Below are 22,873 nucleotides of genomic sequence, written 5' to 3' on the forward strand. Positions count from 1 at the left end.
TACATTCTTCACTGAAGGGGTTCTAAAGCATTGGAACAGGCTGCCCAGACAAGTGGTTGAGTTGCCATCCCTGGAGGTATTTAAAAGACCTGTAGACATGGCACTTAGGGGCATGGCTTAGTGGTGGACTTGGCAGTGCTAGGTTAATGGTTAGACCTGATGATCTTAAATGTCTTTTGCAACCTAAATGATTCTATGATTCTATGTTTCTATTCTAAATACATTGATAAAGTTACCACAGCATCCTTCAAGACACTCACTAAAGATCTCTTGAACCACAAAACATACAAAAACACTTAACAGTGGTTACATTGACAATACAATATATGTGTTTCTTATTACACAGACTAATGTTGTCTCTTTGGACTCATCTATTAGTGTTTATTCAGAGTCTATTAATTTTCTTCTCCATAAGAAGAGAAGTGTAGAATCACAGGCCCCTAAAACAGGGATCTTCTGATCGACAAGAACAAAGCCTGATCAATGGCCTTTGGTGTCCACCTGCCTGTGGGTCTCTAGGTACATTCTTCAGGGAAAAGAAGTCGAAGAAGACACAAAGAAAGCTCATTGTGCTGGAGAAATCAATCAACATCTTGATAGTTCAGTGTCTCTGGCTTATGCAAACCTGTCTGTGTTTGCATTAAAACTTGCTAGTACATTCCTGGCAGTCTGAAGTGGACTGAGTATTTACTCTAAATCTCAGTAGATTTGCAGGTCTATTGAGTTATTCTAAAGCCCATGCTAGTAAGCTAATACGGGGGGAAAAAAAGAGTTATAAAAGAAACTAGCCTGCATGTATTTCCTTTGTGATAGTTTCCCGAGAGTTTGTTTTTCTAATTGAGGCTGAAATTATGTATTACTGAAAAAGCACACAGCAACAGAGTTTCTGAAATGAAATGCTCAATGTATTTCTCTCTCTTACATCATTCTAGTATTTTGTGAGAGAAAAACATGAACATGATATATAACCTGGTATTTATCTCATGCAACCAAAGAGTTTTAAAAAATTCCCAAATGGTAGAGTAAATCCATTCAAAATACAAATTTTCATACAACTTCATGCTGTTGCCACTCATCCACATACGTTTTTAACACATTCATGCAATTACTGATTTCTTTCAAGAAGTGTCCATCAATCCAGTGGGATTTTTCTTTGCTTTGAAATAACTGTAAGGCAATATAGGCTGACTAAATATTTTATTTCACTTCTGACTACAGTATATAGGAAATATTTTAGATTTTTTTCACTATGGCAGGAAAGAATAGGTCTATAGTTTCTTAACTTGATCAGTAATTGGTTTACATATGTATATCGAATTGCTAAAAATATTTGGGCATCATTACTCTCTCAACAATTCCTTTGGGCTATAGATAAATATCAAAGTTGCTATTAATTGATGAACCACCAGATTGCACACAAGTAGCTTGCTTCAGATGAACTCTGATTGTGCACTGCCAACCATTGTTCAAGGAAACAAGTTAGACTAAAAACTGCACAGAATTCCTGAGAATTAGTCTCAATCTGAAGCTCCACAAACCTTATGGTAGCCCCCGATCCATTGACTCCAATATCTATGGCATAATTATGTTTAAAGCTAGCAGAAAGGAGGATTCAGCAGAAAAACCACTACACTGAAAGTCAAGAGACCTGAACTCTTCCCTTCATTGACCTCTTGTGTAAATCTGACAAGTAGTCACTTGATATCTTTAGTGTACCTCAGTTTGTAAAACAATGAAAAGATTCTTCATTTTGAATGCTTATGGTGACCTTCCATAAAGAAAATAAATGAGGCACTTTTTCTACTCCCTTGTGCTCCAGAACACAGACAAAGATAAATTTTTAAAATTGTTCTCAAAGAACTATTCCTGATCCAGAAGTGGTCAGGCACTGGTTTGGACAGATTTCTACTTCTTATTTTTTGATTCACAAGAGAACAATTAGGTAGGTCCATCATGCCTCACTGCCCATCAGTCTTCCCAGAACTCTTTCCAGATGAACACCTAGCTTTGACGTTCTTTAGGAAATTTAGCAGAACAAGGCCACAACCATTTAAGCTCATATAAGAACTACTCTTTGCTGTATCATTAGGCCAAATAGGTGTTTACATAATCAGACAGTTTAAGCTGTTTGATTCTGCAGCATAATTAGACAATAGTTTTAAAAAATAAATAATAATAAAAAAAAGTTGCTGTAGTTACCAGCAGCACAGAAAAGTCCCTGGCTAAGTCACTGATGACAAAGCAGGTCTGAATGGTTAAACAAAAAAAAAAAAAAAAAAGAGGTTTGCAACTTGTCTGGTACTCAGCTGTCTTTCATTGCCTAATTTCTCTTTTCCTCACTGGGCATACTACATTTTTCCTTCCAGAAGATCAATGCAAACTTACACAGACCATTAGCCCAGATGAAAAATAGTTTGTCAAGCAATGAAATACTTGCAGTGATATGACAATGGCCTATTTGCACATGCTGAGCCTGAAAATATACAGGCAGGACAGAAGTGCAGAAGGAAAATGATTCAGCCAGTGATGCTCGCTACTTGCAGAAAGTTGTCAGCTTGATCCATATAGCATGCCTGAGTTCTGAGAGTAAGCATCATGTAAGCAATGATAATCCTTCACTTAAGCGTTGGAAGAATCACAGAGGAAATTTTTTTAATAGAACCTTCCCTGGCAGTTACTAATTTGCTTGCTGGCCTTGTCTGACACAAAGGTTTTAAGTCAACTCTGCAGCTCTTAAAGGGCACATTAAATGAACAAGAGCAGACAACTATGTATCAGCAGTGTCAACATCACAGTGTGGAATGGGTATTTGTCTTAGCATAGCATTGAGTCCAATTTCTTAAGTTGCTGAACTTGTGAACATCTTTCCAAGCTGGAATGTGGATGGAGGAGATGTATGATAGTAGATACTGACTTGTGAGCGAATCCCAAACTACTGAAAAGCATAGTAGTAAGAATATGCTTAGACACTTCTACAGCAAATAGAATTCTTCAGTTCTCTTGGACTTATGGTAACATTATTTTTTCAAGCAAAGAAAGATACTGTGAGATGTATTACAGAAATTTTCTACTCTGCTTAAAAGGAAGGTTGTTCTAAAATTTATTGCACATACATTTTTGTCACATTAAGAAGAGGGATTTCCTTGAACCTTTTATATTTGATCAGCCTGTCAGTTTCCCAAGAAAGACGAGGCCTTTGTGTCTGACCAGTCTGTCCGCTACCTGCATTTTGACAACCCACTGTATCTGAGGGTGATTTGACTAACCTATTCAGGGAACACCACTGACAGCATCACTGCGTCAAATCCCTTATAACTATCCAAATCTCCAGAGATTTATACAAAATTAACTTCAGCAGAAAAAAAATTATTATATAAAATGAAAGTTTGTGACAGAGTAAGGGTCAAACATTGCCATTGATAATATACTGACTGCAAAGCAAGCTTAAAACAATACATTTAATAACAGCTAGCGTAAGTTAGTCATGGAATAAAGTTCTTACCTAATAGGCATTCCTATGGGGCAGAAAACAGGTTCAGTCCATCGATTGATCCTGGAAGCTAACATGGAGTCTTCCCTAACTTTTTCCCTCCTGTACTTACGTTTTATACTTCATAGTACATTGCATATTCATTTATCATACACAGGATCGGTTACAAGTTTCTTGCTTCTAATGCAAATTAGTGTGCATCCTTAGCTCTACTGAAGTTTTTCACTAACTATGCATGCCCTCCAACCAGGGTTTTGCCCTCTTTCAGGGAGGACTATATGAGCTGGAGGTCACGATCTCCCACTACCACAGTTACCTTTGTCCTATTTTCACCTTATCAGTTTGGCCAGAACTTTCTCACTTGGAGGCTTCTTTCTGCATAATTTAGATAGCAGTGTTCTTTTCCCCATCTGTTCTTTGTCTCCCAGGGTTGACTCCCTTGACTAGAAGTCCTTTCATTCATCAATTTTGACAACTTTAGAGGGTGGGTCAGCTCAACCTAAACGTTGTGCACAGAAATGTTTAACATATAGTTAAACACTATGTCAAAGTTTAGTAATTTGGGAGTGTAGACAACAATTCCCTCCCTCTTGGACTTATTTCAGCCCAAGACTAGCTAATTTACATTTAGGTGGAGCCTGAGTGACTCTAGTCATACATATTTTTGTTACTGATAGGTATCACATGGTCAATGAGCTGTGATAGTACCTTGGAGGTAGGTAACTTTGGGATGGAGCTGTGTGTTAGTATTACAATGAGATCATCTCATCCAAGGAAAGCAATTTTGCCACAGTGGACATCTCATCTGATCAGCTGTATGGTACCATCAAGAACCCAACCCTGCAGGGAGTACAACAGAGCCTGGCTGCGGTGTATCCACTCGGCTCCATCCTCCATCACTGCTGTCAGCATCTGCTAAGATAGCAGGGTGTGTTGCTCAAGGAGCCATGGTAAAGTAGATTTCATGCATGTCAACCATCCTGAAAGTGATAACTGTATTTTTCCCTAAACAAGCTTTCTGTAATACTACAATTCTGTTAGGTTCTAGTTTTCATCTAATTCCTCCCTCAGGTAATTTTCCTACAACATTGCCTGACACAGCTGGAGATATTGCTTATACTCTGTATTATTTGTGAAAGTTTCTGATGTGTAGGTTCACATTAAAGCATTAGACTTCTCTAACATCTACAATATGTTTCAAATGTGAAATACTTTTCACACTTGATTTCATATGTGATCAATATAGGCACATAATTTTATGTATGAATACAAAGAGAAATGTGAAGGCAGAGCCACTAATCACCTATATGAGCCCCCAAATTATTTTGATTTGAAGACAAATGCTTTGTGAAAAGGCTACAGAAAGAAGCTGGTAAGACAAATCAGCCCCACAAATAGCATTAGCCAGAATCTGCTTTATAGTTATACCGTTAATGATGAAATAGGAGGAATGGAGTAGGTGTTTAAGCACACAGTCTAAAAGAGTAACTTTCTTTTACAAGGAGCTCACTAACATCTCCTTTATAGTTTATTCTTCATATGTATCTTAGGTACTGTTTCCATATTTCACTGGTCTGTTACAAGTTGTATCTCACTTTTGTTTTTTACAGCCCTTAACAACTAAAATAGGAGGTGCTGGCTTCTAACAGACACCTCACCTAAACAAGTTGCATAAGTTGCCTCAGAAACCAATGGAGAAAGATGGACTTTGTCAGGACACAATTTTTTCCTTTAACAACACGAAAAGGAAAAAAAAACCCTAGCCTGTAGAGGAATGAAGGCAGTGGGTTGATCAGCATTAATAATATGCAGCTGTGGCCTTGCCGCAAAGGCAGTGGGTTGATTGACATGGATGATGTGCAGGTGCAGCTCGTTCCCACTAAGTGGTTAAATAGCCCTGAGGTGTAGGGGAGGAAGAGGAATAGTGTGGTCTGGTTTCTGGGGGAAGGTGGTACAGCACAGACAGTAGAATCTGGCCAATTGCGAAGTCTTGTTGCAGCACAAGCAAACTAGTAGGCTGCAACAATTGGTGCCCTGTGTGAGGCTGACTGAGTTGGGCTCCAACTACAATGACTGGTACCCAATGTAGCTGAGACAAGCAGGAGAACCTGTGACCCATATCAGACACTGTGAGAGGTGAGCTGTTGCAACTAATTGATACGGGTGTATTACAATATTTGTTTTCCATCTTGACACAAATTGCAACTTTTGGTACCCAGCATAGATGGGGATTAATTGATGTGGGTACAGAAGATGAAAATTCCACTTTAACAATGCTTGTAGATATACTTGGGGAAAAAAAAGTGTAAAGTATAACAAGAAGGCAATAAGAAGTTTGCTAGGATGGTGCAAAGTAAATGATGCTAGTTATGCTGAAAAATGTCTCCAGTGTTCAGACATGGCAAAATGCTGGAAAATTTCTTTGAGGCTGCCTTGAGGGGCAATAAAATTGCAACAACATTGCTAACAACATGGAGATTAGTCTTAGACCTACTAGAACAATTAAATGTGGACAGGGAGACAAATTCTATATTTGCAATGTTTATGGATATATTTGAAAAAAGGTGTAAAAAAAAAATGATGAAACGGCAATAAGAATTCTGCTAGTGTGGTGTAAAAAATATGATTTGCCAGTTACAGTGAAAAAGTTTTTCAGCATTCAGACATCTCAAAGTGTTGGAAAGGCACTTTTTGAGGCTGCCTTGAGGAGAGACAAAATTGCCACAGCTTTGTTAGCAGTGTGGTGATTGATCATAGATTCGCTAGAACAATCAGATGTGGACAGAGAAATAAACCCTATACTAACAATGCTAATCAACTCACTGCCCTCATTCCTCTACACTAGCCTTCTTCCACGAGTTCTCGCTATTACTGCTAGTAGCTTTAGGAAGTTAAAGGTATGTAGAAATTAGCAAATCAGATACCCCTGTGTGACTCTAGGTCCTTTGCACTCTGCCTTCAAAAAAAAAACCCAACCCTCCAGTGTGATTTAATGTCTCAAGCTGAATAGAAACATGACTACTACTGTACTACTGTCTATACTTACTATGACTAGAAGTATGATAGCAGGATGCCTGCTGAACTGGGCTCTTTTGTGGATAATCCAGGTTTAGTACTGTTGCTTTACTGCTTCCAGCACCCCTGATTTTACAATTTCTTATTTTTCCTTCACTAGAAGCATTCACGTGAAACAAACGGTAAAAGTAAAGAACAAGTAACACTCATTTCAGGAATTCATGATGTTTTTCATTCTGCTTTTACTGCCTGTGGTTACAAGGGCTCTCCTCAGTCGTTAAAGAATGCTAGAGTTCAATTTCAAGAAAAAATGTTGAAGTTTACTAGTAACCTTTCTTCTGAACATTTTGTCTTTTAACATGTATTGTCTTAATTTCAGCCCATGTGGTCATTTTTATGGTTCTTGTACTATTTTCCACCTTTTTATTTTCAAAATTATTTAACATGTGCCACCAAGTCAAATGTTTTACCTGGGCCCTCATACAGTCATTGTTTGTTTTAAAAGCACATGGTCATCTTAAAGAAAAATGATGGGCTAGTCTGGCATGATTCATAACACTATTTCTTTCATCTTATTCCACTTCCAATATCCATTTCTGTAATTAGATTACTTCTGATTCAAAATTTATTCTAAGTTCTTGCATACAATTGCAGCAGGAAAACACCTCCTCAGTGAGGGGAAAGGCTGAGACTTCTTTACCTTGGTCTTAGATAATCTTACTACTAATCTCCAGTCACCTGGTACCACAAGACTTGCAACCAAATCTATTTCATCTGGCATAACACAGAATGCTGGGGCAGGGTTCATTTGGTGTCTCACCCTTCGTCCTTCCTTTTGCCTGAGGCTACTGGACTTTATTTTTTTTTTGTTTTTTCATGGTATTTCATTTTCCACAGGTTCATTCCCATTGACTATAGTTCTTGGTTTTCCACATTCTGTGTCACTGTTTTTAACAAAAAGTAAAGTTTTATTTTCATGCTAGAGCCACACTTGCATGTTTTTTCTTTACTCTGTCATATTTCCCCATGTTCCTTGTTCGTTTATATGCTATTTGTTTTAATAATTTTGTCTTTATCTTATTCCTTGTCTTCTGATAATATTTTTTTAGTTTGAGTAAAACTTCTTTATGCTGATCAGTCTTTATATTTCTTTATACAATTCTAGTTGCTGGTAGCCTAACTTTCCCATGAAGGCCCTGCATGATACTCTAATATGATGATGAAGATGTCTATAAGACTCCAACCACTATACAAATAGAGCCATGTATTCTCAACATTAGTTTAAAACATCTTAAAACACATTCCATTTTACCCAGGTTATCTCTTATTTCTTTCTATTCTACCTCTCTGGTCACATACAAAGTTATTCTATCAACTTCATCTTTTCCTTCATTCTGTCTGGGTTATGGATACACAACCATATGTCTGTTTTGGTCAGAATTCTTATTTTGGCATATTTGTCATCTCTCTACTTGCTTTCTCATTCTGTATATTTCTCCACTATGATACATAGGATTCACATATATTGTATTAGTTTACAAATACTTTAGCTATTTTACCACTGCGTTAATACAGTTCTCTTTAACAGCATTTTTTTTCATCATTTCTCTTAACCATTGTTACTGCTTTAAATTAAGCCATAATCCCAGTTACCTGAATTTTCTTTTTCTAGTGCACTTAAATCATGTGGAGATTACAAATTTCTTTTCCAATATCCTTTCACCGTTCTTCATCTTTTTTTTTTTACAGAATTCTTCAGCCTACCTAGGAAACATTAAACAAGACATTTGGCAATCTGTTTTGAAATGCGGTTCATTGACCTTAGTTGGATGCCCGGAGCCCCCCAAGCTGATCACTCCCCTGCTTAGTTAGACAGATGAAAGAAAATATAATGAAAGACTTGTGGGTCAAGATAAGGACAGAGCGAGTTCACCCACCAGTTACCATGACAGGCAAAACAGCTTCACTTGGGGAAATTAACTTTTTACTGAGCAAATCAGAGTAGGATCATGAGAAATAAAACAATCTTAAAAACACCTTCCCTCCAAGCCTCCCTTCTTCCCAGGCTCAATTTCACTCCCAATTTCCTCTACCTCCTCCCCCACCAGCCACACAGATGGATGGGGACATATGGGAGTTGCTGTCTGTTAATCACATGTTGTCTCTGCTGCTTTTTCCTCCCCACACTCTTCCCCTGCTCCAGCATGGGGTCCCTCCCACAGGAGACAGTTCTACACAAAATTCTCCAATGTGAGTTCTTCCCATGGGCTGCAGTTCTTCACAAACTGCTCCAGCGTGGGTTCCTTCCACAGGGTGCAGTCCTCCAGGAGCAGATTGCTTCAGTGTGGGTCCATCCTGGGGTCACAGGTCTTGCCAGCAAATCTGCTCCAGCTTGGGCTTTGACAAGATCACAGCCTCCTTCAGGCATACACTTGCTCCACTGTGGGGTCCTCCACAGGCTGCAGCTAGAGATCTGCTCCACTGTGGACGTCCAAACAACTTGCCCCACCATGATGTTGACCAAAGGTTGCAGGGGTATCTCAGCTCTGGTCACAGAGCACCACCTCTCCCTCCTTCTTCACTGACCTTGGTGTCTGCAAAGTTGTTTCTTTCACACATTCTCATTCCTCTCTTCTGGCTGTTGTTGCACAGCAGTTCATGCCCCCCCCCCCCCCCCCCCCCCCCGCTCCCCCCCCTTAAATACGTTGTCAATATTTTCCACTTATTAATAATGTCATCAGAGGTGCTACTACCATTGCTGATGGCTTGGTCTTGGCCAGTGGTGGGTCCACTTTAAAGCCTGTTGACAACTGGCTCTATCAAACTTCTAGAGCTACTTGCAGAGGCCACCCCTGCAGCTCCCCCTGCAGTAACAAAACCTTGTCATACAAATTCAATACATATTTAATTTACATTTCAGGGGGCACACAAACTCACTTTAATCTGCTGTGATTGTTGTATGTCTAAAAATGACCACTGACTATTATTTTGAGCTTCTTAAGTTTTATTAAATCTTCCTTAAATGCTTTCACTGACTGTAGAATGATAAAATCATTCAGTATTTGTTTCATATCCTAAATTGAAACTCTGATAAGAACAACTTATTTAATATATTATCCAAATGACAACAAGGACTATATTCCACTTTTTTTTTTTTGTCAGCCTGCCTGGCTGCTTCTTTATGAGAAAATGTATTGCAGATAACTACTATGACATACAATCTGATACAGGGCTCCAGACAGCTATTTCAGCTTAGAAATTAACTCAAATTAATGTGGCGGTAATTGATGGAGCTCAGTTACATGTTTTTTGCTAATTAAAGACTGGGGGAAATGCCATAGAAGAGACAGTAACATTTGTTAACAAGAATACATTTATGATTTGGCTGTTCCCATTGACCTCTGAAAAGATTAAACTGCAAGAGCTGTTAGGTGAATTAGTAAATATGTCAAATCTGGGTTATTCTTTAGCTTGTTTAAAAGAAAGAAGCCATATTTCATCTCACTGATAGATATGAGGAAAAAATTGATTACTCCATAAATTTCATAAAATTACACATTTTCATGCATTGTAATTCTTGTTCTTATATTTTGCTATCTAGGTTAATAAACTTCATTTCTATATATGTGTCTCCTAATAATTTTGGAACTCTACTGAAACAATATAAACAAATATGACACAAGCAGTCTCAGAGCTACTACATATACTATCATATACTATGTAAGGCATATAATCTGCATGTATCAGTTATAACTTGCAAATAATGAGTTGGTGACCTCTTTCAAAAAAGTGTAAATACAACATAAATTATTCATTTAATATTTTTTCTTCTCTTTAAATTTGAATTAAATTCATTACCTGTTTAAAATCCTTTCATATAATTAGCATGTTCTTGGACTCACTGTCCTGTCTTGTCAACATAACCAAGTTGCCACCTTTCCTTCCAAAAGCTAAACAGTCTCATTTAAATTTAATCTAAACACTTAGAATCTCTATTTAAAGCTCAGCAATACTGAAAAGAAACACAATCACAAACTGTAGTAAAGTCAAAATAACATATTCTCATAATTATTCTCATAATACCAGCAATGCTGCTAAAAGAATCCATCACATGTGATTCTGAACAGTATCTTACACAGCTAGTATATCTTAAAATAATGATTATTTGTTTAGCATGACCTTGATCCGGGTACAACGACTATTCCAGCTGGCCAGTTTTAAGAATGGATTTTTTTGCCAAATTTCAAGAAACAGCTTGAGGATGTGCAATGCCCTTATTGAACTTGCAATCAAGATTTTTCCTTTAACTGAAGTGTTTTGCAGCTTTTAGTCTATTAAAATCAACAAATTTGGGTCCACATGGCATGGCAAGCAGTGCAATAAAGTAGTGATCCAGGCTGTTTCCAGGAAATGCTGAGCAGCCATCATTTTCAAAACAGATCTGCTAAAATATATAATTACAAATACAGGTGTACCTTATCTAGAGAGAGTACTTTACTTTTTAATTAATTGTGCAACAATTAATGAACATGAAGACAAGTTACAAGGATTACCTTTTCCTATTAGCATACCTTGTCCTGACTTTCCATTCTAATTTCACAGTGTGCTGGTTTTGACTGAGGTAGGGGCAATTTTCTTCATAGTACCCAGAATGGGGCTGTGTTTTGGATTTGTGCTGGAGACTATTGATGATTCAGAGATGGTTTTGTTATTGCTGAGCAGTGCTTACACAGTCAAGGGCTTTTCTGGTTCTCACACTGCCCTACTAGCAAGTGAACTGGGAGTACACAAGAAGCTGAGAAGAGACACAGCTGGTACAGCTGACCAAAGGGATATTCCATACCATGTGACATCATGCTCAGCATATAAACTAGGGTGAAAGTTGACCAGGGGCTCCTGCTGAGGGATTTGGCTGGGCATTGGTCCCAGTGGTGGTAAGCAATTGCTTTTCGTCTGCATCACTTGTCTTTCTTGGGTCTTGTCTCCTCTTTTTTAATATTTTTTTCATTAATATTACGCTTTTTATTATTGTTAATAATATATTATTTCAATTATTAAACTATTCTTATCTCAAGCCATGACTTTTCTCACTTTTACATTTCTAATTCTGTTCCCCCACATCCTGTTGGGGGGGTGGGGGAGTGAATGAGCAGCTGAGGTGCTTAGTTGCTGGCTGGGGTTAAACCACGACACACAGAATAGTTGGTCAATCCTTGAGGATTTTATATTTCACTTTTTTCTTTTGGTTACAAAACATTAATTATGAATACATAGTAGCCAAATAATTCTTTGTATGGGATAACAAATCTGCTATCAATTGCAATAAAATCTAATTAAAAGTATGTCATCTCAAATCTCATGTACTAATATCTCATTTTGTAGATCAGCACCAGGAAGAATTCCTATTTTAGAGCTCCTCATTGAAAAAAGACTGGTAGACAAAAATCAGCTAGTTAAGTCACCTTTTAGTGGTCTAGATTGTTTGACACTTCTGAAAATGCCACTGTTTATTTGAATTCATAAATGTTCATCAAGATGTCTAATACTAGGCAGTCATGTTTGGAGGAGTGCTTAAGCATATGAATGCAATGAATATTAGACCAGTCAATCTATTTTGTATTTTACTGTCTAACTCGGATTCTAGTGAATAGTTACTTTTAAAGTGGAAGAGAACAAACAAGAGATTGTGAAGGTACATTTATGCTGAGTTTGACATGCACAACAAGGACTTCTCATCACCAGTTGAATAGTGTGAACTGGTCCTCACTTTCACATTTTCTGGCTTTTTGGGACAAAACTTGAAATCACAATGACAGGAATAAACTCCAGCAGAAGAATCATCTCATTGTTCCTTTTTGCTTCAGGCTTTATGTTACTCTGACTTTTTTTTTTTTTTACCTCACGTTTTTTTTCTGTCATTCAAGCAGTTTTTCTCTTGTGACAGCATATGTGGTGGTAGCTTCTCACAGCTGGTTCCCTAATACCATTTATGCAATCTGCTCACTGTTTATCCTACAGCCAGCTGCCCTTTCTTTAAATATATAATGGAATCTGGGAAGAATAATGAAGTACACAGAAATCTAGAGAGACCCAAGAATGCAAACAGCTTCTATTGAACACCTAAGTAAATATTTAATGATGGTACATGCAAAAACCTAAAAGGTTTAGCTAAAACAACAAACAGAATTTCTTGGGGTATGGAAGTTTTAACAAAGATCCAAGCGAAAAGCTTATAGCCTTGCAGATTATTTTTAATGTAAAGATTGAAAAAATAAGTCCTTACAACTTGCTGCCATGACATCTTTCTCCTATGCAAGCAAGTGCTGCTACACACTGTCCTACTACTGCTGGCCCACATAATACAGTCCCACTGCTTTGAATTTCTGCTCCTTGTTTTGCCTTTGCCTCTTGCCTTGTTCCATTCTCTGTCCTCATGGGCAGTGTGAGAAGGAGAGAAAAAGGGACAGCAGTTATAACACTGACAGAGAAACAACAGCCAGAGCTACAGTCTTAATGCCAGTCTGCTCCTGTATGACCTACATACAGTAGTCATCTCTCAATCAGGTAATCTTGCTAAATCCCAGCCTGTGGGTGATGCCTTCCCAACCACTCAAGCTAAAGCCCTTCCTAACACCCTGCACAGACCATTGCTGGGCTGCTGGCTGTCAGATAACTGTAGCTGGGGTGTTGATGAAGGCTTCAGAGCAGTTTCAACCAGTATCTCCTCTGAAGAACGTGCTGAATAAAGATACTGAGTACATCAGGCTCTAATACATGGTGCAGGATCACAGCTGTCCGAGTCCAGCCTGCATGGTCATATATGTTTACGGTCAGCTTTACATACAGATTCCTAGGTTAGACCAGTTCCTTTGCAGGCTGTGTCCATGGGGCACTTCCTGCAGAACAACTCTCCACAGATGTTGTGTGAGCAAATGGAAATTGCCCACAAATCTAAGGAAAATGGACATGCTCTGGCATCAGGCCTGCTGAACCGTGCAGCCCCACAGCAGCTCTGAGAGGTTTAAGGAACCAGGGCAGTTACAGTTTGCACTCAAACTATACACGTGGCAGGAAGCCACGCTTGATGCCCAGGCTCCTATGGCTCCAAGAAAAAAACTGGGTACAAACTTGTATAGTCTGGATTATTACTGATTTGGTGAACCACAGAAAATGAAAGATCTTCAGTATGATGGGACAGATGTATATTAAGTTGCTCAGAACCTCTCAGAGTACATTTTCAAGGCTATCTGTGAAATGAAAATTGCCGGTATAGAGAGACAGAAATGAAGGTGTTCTGAATACCCACCCATAAGGTTCTATCACTAGAAGTCATTTGCTACATACTAAAATCCTCTGCCATAAACTCAAAAAGCACCCTGAACCAGCAGAGCAGAGATGAATTTAATCCAGACTTTATAGCTCTTAGCTATTAAGTCCATAGCAAAGAGGTAAACTTTGAGTAAGAGCCTACAGCACTTACTATTCAAATCAATTTCTTTGTATTCAGAGTATATAATCTAACTTGCCATTACATCATTAACTGCTGGAAGACAAGACAGACTTGGAAAAGGTCATACAATAAGACAATATTATCTAATTTTATTCAGTGAAAGTATTGATCACATCAGTGGTAAATAAGATAGATTCAGGCAGCCATCCTACCTCCAGGCATGTAAGTGTTTTACTTTCATTTACTTGGTGTTTTACAAAAGGAAATATTTGCATTCCTTATCATTGTCAGAATCACAATATTTCTGTCACGAAGTTATCATTTCTTGTTTATGTATCCTAATTATGAAAATTTTATGTAATCTGTTGTATAATTGCAAATTAACTAATTGCTTCAGTGCTGATTCATGCAATAGATCCACTGAAGCATAGATCTTGAAATTACAAATTAAATTATTAGATATCTTTGAAGGGGTTTTAAAAACCTTATCTGTTTATGGAAATTGGTAAAAAATTATGTTCAAGCAGCAGAACAGAAAATGAAACAATATGAGAGACAGGCAGGAACATGGAGCAGCAAAAGTGTTTCTTTCATTATCAGGCTTATGCTTTGGGTTCTGCTGCTACCGAACTATTATGCTGTAGTGAGATATAATTGCCATTTAATACTGGCAATGTGTTAAATTACTTATATTTAATTTTGCTTGAGTATGCATGGTATTTGGGAACAAAATGACTGCAAAACCTAAAATGTAGTATTACACAGGCTAGAGACAAAATTCTGGGATAACTTGTCTTTTTAATTCTGAATTTGGTGTGGAACTATTAAAAAAATAATAATCAGAATTTCTGAGAACTAATAATGAGACCTAATAGTTTCTTTTCTTATTTTTGTTGATATTGGGATTTCTTGCTTGTATAAAGATCTTTGCTAGTATCAGTATCTACATGAAAAGAGTTGATCTGATGAATAACATCAAGGAGAAGCTAGTCAGGGTAATTCTTCTATTAGATAATTTGATAAGCATAATATGATAAAGTATTTTGTACTTAAAATAGGGGGGGTGTTTGGGAAGCAGGAGGATGTTGGTGTGGGCATTTTTAAATGTAATTGCTCAAATTTCTGGGCTACCAAAAGGCAAAATGCTAGCTAGAATCATGTGTCTTGCACTATGACTTCAGTTTAATCCTCATATATTCATTCAGAGTCTGTCATTGGATTGTCACATTTTCTTCAGTATATCTCACAGTCTTTAAAAAGGAAACAACTTTATACACTGAGCTACCAGCAATATATTTTAACAAAATGTGTACATTTCAACGGAGGTAGATATCTCATTTCTACAGATTAAATTATTTCCATTATATAGCTCAAACTGCTATGACATTTTTCTTTGTAACATTTATTTTTCTTGATACAGTCCAAAGGGAAGTAACATGTTCAATTCTACTTTTCGTCACTAAGCAGCACTATCAATTTTTACCAGTGTACGACGGAACAGTTCACAAGCTGGAAGTCCCATTGTTCAAGAGGACAGAAAATATTCTTTTCACAGCCCATTCTTCTACAGTTATAATTTATGTTTCATTATCTTTCTTTTTCCGTAAGATTGTTCCTTTGGTCAATTTTTCAGTGTACTTTTGCTTTCAGTTTTTACGTTCATTCCCTTTGTAAAATCCTATTGAAGTTTTTCTTTTGCTATGGTATTCAGCTTAACATAAAAGCATGATCATCACATGGATCTGGTGCTGCCAGTCCTTCAAATCTTGACCAGTTGTCCTAAACCTTTTGTTATATAAGTGAAACTTCCACCCCTAACTTGGCAAGATTCTGGTCTTTGTGCATGACTCCCTCTTAAGAAAAGGAGTGCCTGCATGAACTAAAATTGTTATCCAGCACTGTGTGATGAGTGAGTCCCTGTTTGCTTTCCTGTATCTTTTTAGGATAAAATTCAACAATCATATTGACAGTGCTTTGCTAGCTATGTTCTCACTTTTTGTTACTGCCCTAATACTTTTGTCCATCAGAGAAAGATATCTTGAGGAAGACAGGGATTTAGTTGAAGAATTCCTCATAGATGAGTAATGTTTCCTCAGAGCCTGTTCTGATGTACCTTTGGTATTTTCCACTGTGGACTGAGCAGAGGTTATTCTCCTTCCTGAGACACATTTAGTATGTGCACATCTCATCATGTCACACTCTGGTCTCATAAATACCCAGGATCTTGAATTTATGGGCATCTGCTTCTCTCATGGTCTGAGAGGACTTTATGCAGAATGTCAGCCTTACATCAGTAACTGTGCCTTAGAAGATTCACAGTTACTAAACTTACTGATTCTTAGCTCTGCATTACTTTGAGGGGAAAGGAATTGTAACAAATCACTTACAAATGACACTAAGGGTTACAGGAGAATTTGAAAAAAAATAAGAAATTAGTTGATCATATGTTTAATATCCTGGTTCACACATACATTCAATTTAACTGTTGATATAGCCAAGCCAAGGTCAAAGCAGTTTAAGATGTAGATAGATATACACTACACTGAGACATTCAGACATCTTAATAATTTGACTTACATAGTGTCTTTTACCACACATCTTGCATTGCAATAAACAAATTGCTCTAAACTCTCCCTTTTTCCTTTTCATGAATTGTGCATTGAAAGGTGCATATTTCCCCCGTTATGTTTATTCCTGGAAATTATACATTTGTTTCTAGAAAACAAAAATCATCATGATGATAACACTGTACAGTTGTTTGATATTAAAACAGTTTGGTTATTCCTTTGTTTGGAACAATAAATTTAATTCTCTGAATGAATTTTTGTTTGTGACTGCTCATGGAAAACAAATATTAAAGTTTGTAAGGATTCACAAGGAATTCTGTTTCATGCCTAATAATCTAAGTGAGCCACTATAGGTAAAGTTTAGCTATGAATATTAACAGGAAAACTCAAAATGAGGTAATAATCATAAATTTGTATTGATTCAGTGTTGTGATATATCTTAGATTTTTATCAGAATTTTCTCAAGCAATAATATCTAGTATTGGATTACAGAAAAGTTGTCTAAAGGAAGGTACCGAAACAAATAAGAGACTAGAAAATATAGTTATATTCACTCTTCCTCTTCCCTGTGTGACACTAAGAGTTTGGAACAAATGCTTAAAAAAAAAGTATCTCCAATGGGAGATTAATATAAGAACTTTAATTTTCTATTAATCAGTCTAGTTAAAATTTATGTTATGATGTATTGTCTATAGTCTTTCTGTTTGAATTTATCACGTAGTACAACACACACCTCCCCCCCCGGCCCCGAAAAAAAAAAAAGAAACTGTGACAGCAGAACTATGTTTAGCTACATTAATCCTCCCTAACTATCATATCACTATTTTCAAGCATTTAATCTTTTTTTAAGAAATGTGCCCAAAGGACATAGATCTAGCAACAGAAAGCATCCACTCTGGCACCTGCTGGAATTAAGTCTCAATAAATATAGTTTAACATCACAGACAACCCAATGCTTGCTAATTGTTGTAAAACTACCAGCCTGAGTAAGAGTGCACCCTGCAACATGTGTTTCGCTGGGACTCATGAAAAACTGTTGAACCAGATGACATACAGGGGAAAACACTTTACGTACAGTTTCTTTGCATTTCTCTGATTCAAATAGTTATAATAAATTAATTTCCTAATTCAACTGACTACCATGATGTAAGATCCAAAAATAAAGACCTTTCTGTTATTTCCCAGGGACAGCTTTTATTATTAATGTTAGTCAAGTTAAAACTCTACATGTTTTCAGTATATTTTCAGTATTTCATGTAAATTATTGTAACTGACATATTAAGACAGGCTTTATTTGTTCACTATATGAATATAAATATTCATCTTATCGTAATAAATAATTCAAACTGAACAGACAGTTACAAATGAAGCACCTTTAAAATCAAATCTACCAAGCAACTACTGAAGAGTTTAGTCTAGCAATCTCATCTGTTTTGCAAGTTGCACAATGAAGGATAATAACTATTAAAAAAAAATGCACTGTCATTTTCATAATCAATATTACAGGCAGAATAAGCACATCAGACTTTTTTCTCCTCCAAGATTAAGATTTTAAAAAATGAACTGTCTAAACTGTGTGCACTGTATTTAACAATATAAATGAAACAGTTTGAAAACAGACAAACCCAAAGATTAGTTACGTTTTCATCCTGTAATTACAAGCTCTACACTGGGATCAGTTACAGTAAATGTAACTTACAGATAGAGTAACTCAGAGCTCTTTAATATTCTGATAGCTATTTGCCTTCAATTCCTGTCACAGAATTTTTATAAGATAATTATATTTTCCCCAGCTCCTTCCTAAAAGTTGAGTAATATCTTTAGGGAGAAGAAATTGTGTTCAAGTATTTATTCCCTCCCAGAAAGCACTATACCATCACAGTATTGTAATATAATAAGTAAGAGTTTATTAAGAGACCATTGATTTGGTGCCATGGGGCAAAAATCACAGAACAACAGAGAACCACAACATTAAGATGATCATAAGTTTTCAGGCTTATTTATATTAAACATCAATGGTGGTCTCTTGAAGGGGGCATATAGTTTCAAATAGAGCCAGTAACTTTCCCAATATCAATAAACCATGCCAAACCGGTACATTTCCTTCCCTGTCTCTACTTAATAAGCAATTAAAAGATAGTGTGCTCCAAAAGGAAGGTACAGTGTAGAAATCACAAAAGTGGTATTTGCTTTGATCTTGCAGTGAGCACAGATCACTTTCTTTCACAGGAATACAATGACTAGGAAAAACTAAGATTCCTCCCTACACATCAGTGACTACATAAGGGTCGGTAGGGCACAGAAGCTGCAATTCCCAGAACAGATACTACTGAAGGACTGAAGTCCTGCACCAAGTTGATTGATGAACATCAAATATAACACGGCCACCTAAGAGGTACCAAAAGAAAGGTAATTGATTGTTCTATATCTGGGTTACATCTTTTATGTGTCACTGCACCACTCATGTCCTTTTGTACACTGCTCACCATGAACAACCAGAGAATTTGAGCCTGCCCCTCACTGCTGCATCTACCTTCCTTTGGCTATGCATGAGCATAAGGAAAGAAAGGAAGTAGCTGTGTGGAGTATTAAATTAACATAGGCTCAGAACTTGCAAGGTCATGAGAGATGAATTATTGTTTCAAGCATAACTCTGTGATTAAACAGAAAAGTAGTCTTGCCTTCTGTTCTTCTGATCTGCTGCATCCCTTGATTTCTATGCCTTGACATTCAATATCTTCTTTCTGTACCCCCCAACTCCATCCCCATCTTTTATTCAGCTGTCCTTCTAGTTCCATTCCTTCAGTTTCTTACCCAGACAAAATTTCTGGCTTTACACCACGCAGTGTGACCTGATCTTGCTATTATCTGATTGTTTTCCCCCTTGCCTGTTTTTGATCTTTATCTTTGGTGCACATTTCATTTGATGTTACATCTTGATTATACAGCTGACTAAACTGTATACTTTTGCAATCAATGCAAAGCTTTATGACAGATTACATTCCTAAATTGAATAACGTGTATAATGATTTTCATTAAACATCTACAAAATAAAACAGACTAGATAAAGAACACTGCTAACAACATCAAAGTGCAATTCCTCTCAAAAGTTTTGTAATTTAGCTGTTAAATTTGGAAGCAGAAACAGTTGCTGCTCCGCTTCACAGCTGCAAGGTACCTGTGGCATTGCACTGTCCATTGGGAGCCGCTTCACCTAAACAGCCTGGAGGTCTGAAGTTTTAGGAGCAATAGGAGCCCTTTGAGAAGGCAGGAGGAAATTTCCCCTAATGTAGGGCAGGTAGTGGAAAGACACCAGGGAAACACAAAACAAGTGTCACAAGGCCTGGATTTGCAGGGCTTCAGCTCACTTAAGGTGCAGCAAGTTACATCAGCCTTGTGAAGCCCTTGTAGCGAAATGAAAATAAGTCAGTTCTGAACTATTGCAAATATCAGCCTCTCTGCTTCTTTATCTATAAATGCTTCTTTACATACTAGGCTTCATAACTAAGTCTGATTAATTAGCAGATATGCCATATGGCTTATCAGAAACAGTAGGGTTTAGCTTATCTATAAGACATTTTAGTGCAACAGCAAACTGCTACTGAACTTTCATAAGATGACCTGCTGTCAACCCTTAATATAACCACAATGGAACTGACATATTTTTGAATCACTGAAACATTTCTCCCCTACCTGTTCCTGTCCTCCACCTGGATAAGATTAGGCCAGAACAAAAGATAGATTAGGCAGCCAAGTCTTTCTCACAGAAATAAGAAACACATTTACCAGTGGCAAAGCTCCAAGACAGGAGGGAAATGATCATGTAGAAATAACTCGGCTCACACCTAACTGAGGAATAGAGCCACCCCTTTGGGGCTTACCATTCATGGGTTGAATTTGGGAACTGTCTGCAGCTGGGTACTAATGAGCAGTTACACTCTGGCAGCATAATACTTTTCTCGTCCTTTACTGAAATTCATTCTGGTCTAGTATACAGCTATGCAAAATTATATTTGTGAATTAGTTAGTTACGATTTTATTCTTGGGTTAATACAGCTGAGTAACTAGGAGTGGGAAGTTTCCACAGATCCAGGTGACATAATCTGCGTATGTTTTCTCAAGTACAGTAGAGGAAGGTTATTACAGGACCAACCTATGTAAATGCAATAAAGCACTTGTGATACCTAGGCAAGCTGTTAGGCCTTTACAGTAAAAGAGAGTAGTGTGCTGTTACTGCAGCCAGTATTGATGCACCCAGTGCTACATCGAGAGGCCCTGTGTGTCATAATGACACCATGTCTCTTGAGTTCCAGAACTGGTGCTAATTCAGGTTCTTGCATCAAATTGAGCTGTGTGAGATAACCAAAGCACCTTAGGATAAAGTTTTAAGCAAATATCAGACTTTGGAGATTTTTTTTTTCCCGGATACTAAAGAACGCTATTCTTAATACATGATATTTGCTTTCTATCTATTCATACAGCTTCAGTCCTTTAATATAGGAATGCATAGCACGCATAATTGTTTTTACAAATGCAATAATGAGTAATTACATTGCAATACCTCTCATCAATTTGTTGATTTTTGGAACTTCTATGGAAATTAAAATTAAGTGGCGAAAACTGGAGGGAAAAAGAATTCCACAAACACAAAATTTCCCAAAACTGAGGAACATTTTCCTTTTATTTTCATATAAAGGCAGTTACTAAGGCATGGTTTGCTAAGTTCTGTCTTGGCTATCTGATATTCTTATATTACATACAGACTGCCACAACATAAGTCTATGGTGGAGCCAATGTTTTTATTAACAAATATGTGCACTATTGGACACTTCTACAAAGAATGTCAACAAAAAAGCCATTAGGCTGATATTTCCATTTTTTGCAGTCCAATCTTTCCAAGACTTGGGGGTTTTTTTGTAGTTTGTATGGTGGGTTTTTTACAAAATTTGTTTTGTCAGAAGTCAAAGGTAGTATGTGCAAGAATAATACAAATCCAGGAGGCAACCATGAGATTACTTACCTCTCTTTTTAATGTTTACAATATGAAAAGAATAAGCATATAGAAAAGGAACATATCAGGAGAAACAGTAGTTTTGATTTCCTCTGAACTTCCAAGAAGGCATGCAACAACCAAAAAATTGAACCAAAAATCCACAGCTTAGAAAACAGAAAGAAATATTTTACTTGGAATAGTCATTTTGCATCTGAATGAATTCAAATACTGTTCATGTTCATTGGCACTTCATAACAGCACATCTAACTCTATGAACTGTATATGACATGGAATGGAAATTCTTTTAGTGCATTTCTGTTATTTGCAATGTTGACAAAATTGCATGCCCATTACTAGTTTCACTCAAGCTATTTAAATATTTTGGCAACGCAATGAACTTTTTGTGAGTTTAATTAGGCCATTAGTATATGAACATTTCTAAATTAATAATCAATAACAAAAAATTATTCTTAATAGGAAAAAAATATTCCTTTATGTTTAATAAAACAGAAAATCCATTTCCACACTACAATCACTCTGCAGATTAAAAAGTTACAAATTAAAAGTCTTTGTAAAAATCTGCTTTCTTGCTTAGGCAACAGGCATAAACAGTATCTAGGAAAATATTCCCTCTTCCCACAAGCATGGATGTACTACTTATAGACATTGCAGTTTGATAATATATAGCTTTTTTATGTTATATAGTTTCTCTTGTGAGAGTGAATGACTCTCAATTGTTCTTGCTTTTGTTTCATATAGTACTCTTGGTAGATGTCAAAATTAGTGGGGAAGAAACTACTATAGATAATAATCATGGGCATTTAGTTATCAGTCTTGCTTCTCATTAAGAAGGGTGACAAGAAGTTGCTTCCCAAAGGTCTTCTCTCTGACATAGTTCAAAGAAAGAAGTGACACAGAGAAACAGATTTGTGAAGCCCATGAGTTTCAGTTTACCAGCATCTTCTATTACTATTTTCCCAGTGCAATTTTTCTTTAAAAATACAAACTTTGGTTTGTACTCATAGAAAGAACTCAAGCATTATTAAATTTTAGAAGTTTTGTGGTCTTAATCACAATTTTTAATGCAATTTTCAGGGAAACAAAAATTGTGAATCACTGGCCACAAAATTAATGCTTGAAAAAGACATGGATTAAGTTTATTTGATACTATAAGTTGCAGATAAACAAATGAAAACAAAAATTAAAAGTCTTCTGCCAACTGCTTAATACATTTTAAAAAGGGAAAAAATACCTGTGCTAATTACAATCTAACCATTAATATTATTGCTTTTTACTAAGAAAACATATGTAGTAATATATATATAATAAATTCATTAATTTCTTTCATAGGGTTTCAG

Source organism: Falco rusticolus, chromosome 3 (genome assembly GCF_015220075.1).
Source record: "Falco rusticolus isolate bFalRus1 chromosome 3, bFalRus1.pri, whole genome shotgun sequence".
Classification (NCBI taxonomy): Eukaryota; Metazoa; Chordata; class Aves; order Falconiformes; family Falconidae; genus Falco; species Falco rusticolus.